The 3928-nt window shown below is 63.0% G+C and overlaps 1 long non-coding RNA gene across 1 annotated transcript in view; it reads right to left on the bottom strand.

Annotated features, from left to right (window-relative positions):
• Window positions 1-418: 418 nt before the first annotated feature.
• LOC308187328 overlaps window positions 419-3928 on the bottom strand; it is a 23317-nt gene continuing 19807 nt past the window's right edge. The window contains exon 2 of the long non-coding RNA XR_013944611.1: window positions 419-614. This is a non-coding gene — a long non-coding RNA (uncharacterized lncRNA). The remainder of the gene's footprint in view (window positions 615-3928) is intronic.

Raw genomic sequence — 3928 nt, forward strand, 5'->3', positions numbered from 1 at the left:
GGCCAGCCCTCCTGCCGGTTCCCAGTGTCTGCGGGGCAAAGACCGCAGGGCCCTCATGCCGGGTAGAGCTGGCGGCCAGACTCGGATGGCTAAACAATATATAGGGGTGGCTGGCCGGGGTGGGGGGGCCGGCTGCTCGGGAATAGGCTGGGCATCGGTCAGCGGGTGGTGAGCAATTGCATTGTGCATCACTTGTTTTCTTACACATTATTATTGTTAATACTATTATCATTATCACTATTATTATTATTATTGTTATTATTATATTCCTTATATTCCTTATATTATTATATTCCTGTCTTAATAAACTGTCTTTATCTCAACTCACCGGCTTCACTTTCCCGTTTCTCTCCCCCATCCCAGAGAGGGAGGGGGGAGGGTGAGCGAACGACTGTGTGGTGTTTAGCTGCCAGCCGGGTTAAACCACAACGTGGCTGTACCCTGCTCGCCCGCTCCCCGGCCTCCCTGACACCTCATAGTCCGCCGTGACAGCGGGCAAGAACCATGTCTTGCTTTACCTGGTTTTATCTTTATTTATTTATTTATTTATTGATTGTTGCCTTCCATCCAATGTAGTTGTGGGAATCATGTAGTTACTGATCGTCGTTCAAAACCTCACCCAACGCCGTCCCCAGACGGGGAGCAGTGGGGACCGCCTAGCAGCAGGCCACACGGCTGGGGCCACAGAACTGACCATGTCGGGTGGCCGGGCCTGCTGCCCCCACCCTCGAGTTGCGAGGGGACAGTGTCCGGGCTGCGGGGAGGCCCAGCTGTGTGTCTGAGGGTTTATGCGTTCCTAAATATACCGATCGCCTCATCGGCAAAATCGTCGGGACGGTCTGCAAAGGAAGCCTAGCGCAGCACAGGAGAGCAGAGAAATGAAGAGGAAAGCCGAGCAAGGCAAAGCAAAGCCCTGCTAGGGAAAAGAATGCGGCATAATGAAAAGAAATGACAAGCAGGGCCAGGCAAAGCAAAGCGCGGCCAGGAAAACCAAAGCCAAAAGGTCCAAAAATAAAACAAAGCAATAAAATGAATATGTATCTATATTAACAAAAAAAAAAAAAAAAAAAAAAGAAGAAGAAGAAAAAAAGAAACAAAAACAACAACAAAAAAAAAGCAAAGCAATCTGACGCAAAGCAATCTGAGGCAAAGGAAAGCAAAGCAGGGGCGAGAACAGCAGAGGAACGCAGAGAAGGAAAAGCAAAACTGTGCCCGGAAGAGCAGAGCAAAGCAAAGCAAAGCAAGGAGAAACAAAGAGAAGCGAAGCAAATGCAAGGAGCTGGCGGCCAGCCCTCCTGCCGGTTCCCAGTGTCTGCGGGGCAAAGACCGCAGGGCCCTCATGCCGGGTACGGTCGGCAGTGCAAAGGGAAGAAATGCGAGACGAAGGAAAGCCTCGGAAGGAAAAGAAAGCCTTATCAGGAAAAGCATAGTCAAGCAGGGTCAGGAAAAGCAACGCGTAGCGGTGGCAGGAGAAGCATATCAAAGCAAAACAGTGCTGTGAAAACGAAACGTGTAGTTGCTTAGCGTGGTGCAAAGTCGCTCCCCCCCAGCCCAACCCGCCCCAGGCGAATAGGGGCCGGTAGCCGGGCTACGGGGAGGCGGGTGTTCGAGAAGGCGAGCTCGCGGCCGCGGCCCCCGGTTGCCTCGGGCCGCCCGTCGCTCTGACGTCAGAGGCAAACGCCTGGCCGAGAACGGCGTCCGGGTCTACCCGGAAGCCGAAGGACGCATGCGCGCGCATGTCCAAAGGCGTCCGTCGGTCGGTCGGTCGGTCAAGCGATTCCCGAGTGGGTCCGCCCAGGCGAAAAGCATCGAAAAGCGCCGGAAAGGTCCGAAAAGGCCCGAAAAGGTCCGAAAAGGGCCGGAACGGCCCGTACGAAAAGCGAAGGAAGGCAGACCGACCGACGGCGTTCGGTCCCGGCCGGCGGGTCTGCCGGTGTCCTCCTGCGGTTGCCGGGTGTACCGCGTCCTCCTGTGGCCGCCTAGTCTCCCCGTGTCCTCCTGCGGCCGCCGGGTCTATGCGGTCGCCGTGTTTGCATAGCCCGTGGCGACCTGTAGGGGTCGCTGCAGCGGGGCCGGCCGCGAGAACGGCGTCGGGGTCTGCCCGGCACCGACGGACGCGCGCGCGCACGTCCAAAGGCATCCGTCTGTCGGTCGGTCGCGCGGTTCCCGAGTGGGTCCGTCCACGCGAAAAGCAGCGAATAGCGCCGGAAAGGGCCGAAAAGGTCCGAAAAGGTCCGAAAAGGGCCGGAACGGCCCGTACGAAAAGCGAAGGAAGGCAGACCGACCGACGTCGTTCGGTCCCGGCCGGCGGGTCTGCCGGTGTCCTCCTGCGGTCGCCGGGTGTGCCGCGTCCTCCCGTGGCCGCCTAGTCTCCCCGTGTTCTCCTGCGGCCGCCAGGTCTACCGGGTCCCCCCGCGCCCCCTCGCGGCCGCCTGACGTACCCGTGTCCTCCCGCGGCCGCCAGGTCTACCCGGCCGCGGTCGCCATGTTTGCGTAGCCCGTGGCGACCTGTAGGGGTCGCTGCAGCGGGGCCGGCCGCGAGAACGGCGTCGGGGTCTGCCCGGCACCGACGGGCGCGCGCGCGCGCGCGCGCGTCCGAAGGCATCCGTCTGTCGGTCGGTCGCGCGGTTCCCGAGTGGGTCCGTCCACGCGAAAAGCATCGAAAAGCGCCGGAAAGGTCCGAAAAGGCCCGAAAAGTTCCGAAAAGGGCCGGAACGGCCCGTGCGAAAAGCGAAGGAAGGCAGACCGACGGCGTTCGGTCCCGGCCGGCGGGTCTCCCCGTGTCCTCCCGCGGTCGGGAGGTGTACCGTGTCCCCCTGTGGCCGCCTGGTCTACCCGTGTCCTACCGAGGGCGCCCCGTCTGCCCGCCTGGAGGAGGTCGCTGACGGTCGGGCTGTGGGAACGGCGGCCACGTCTACCCTGACTCGGACGGGACTTGGCGGCGTGCCGTGGGGCTAGCGGTAGATGAGTAGGTCGTGAGACGGCTCGGAAGGTGTCGTAGGCGTCGCTGTTTCTTTCTGCCTCCAGTTACGTCGAGGTAAAAGTCGGTTGCTCTCGGGTGCCTCGCTGCGGGACTCTTGAAAAGGTCTTGGAGCTTTTCGGGGGCGGTGACTTTTGTGTCCGTCTCTAGGAGAGAGCGGGGACTCTGCTCCTGAAGCGGTGCTGAGCGAGCACTTGCGGCTGGGGGAGCCGGCGCACGAAAAGGGGTCGCGCGGCGTCGGTGGCGGCGTGGGCTCGGGGGTCGGTTCTGTCGACTGGTCAACCTTAGCTGCCTGCCGACTCCCTCCCGCCCCCCCCCTCGCCCCGCCGGGCAGCGAGAAGCGGTCTCGCGCGCGCGAGTCGCTGGGAAAAGAAAGAGCTGTGGAGAAAAGCGGCGGGTGGTCCGCCGGCGCACGAACGCTGAGCGTCCGGGGGCGTCCCCGGCGGCTTTCACCGGTCCCGGAGGCTCGGAAGGCGAAGGGGGGACCGGGCGGCGCGGATTGGCACGGCCGAGGCGGCGGCGCCTCCGCTTGCCGACGATGCACCTCACCTCACCCGCACGCAGCGCCCGCCGAGGCGTTCCCCGAGCACGTCGGAGAGGCTCCCCGGCGGGTCGGCTCTTGCCAGGGCCGATGTTCAGGTCGGCGCGAGCACCTCTCGCGGACGTTGCTCCCGCACACCCGCCCGCACGCGACGCTGTTGGCTGTTTTTCTTGCGATCGATGAGGCCGTTCGGGTCGCGTCGGAGAGGGCCCCCGGCGGGCCGGCTCTTCCGCGCTCCCCTGTCCCGGGGGAGCCGCGGCGGCGTCCGGTGTTCGGGCACGGGCGGCCTCCTCTCCGGCTCGCTTCCCGTCGCAGGTGAGGCGCTGCCTCGCTCGGGGCGAGAGCGGCGGCGGCGGCGGCGGCGTTTAGGGCGCGTGCCCCGCTCGCTCGCGGGCCGTCGTTCTCGG

This window comes from Anser brachyrhynchus (genome assembly GCF_964034855.1).
Source record: "Anser brachyrhynchus genome assembly, contig: SCAFFOLD_197, whole genome shotgun sequence".
NCBI lineage: Eukaryota > Metazoa > Chordata > Aves > Anseriformes > Anatidae > Anser > Anser brachyrhynchus.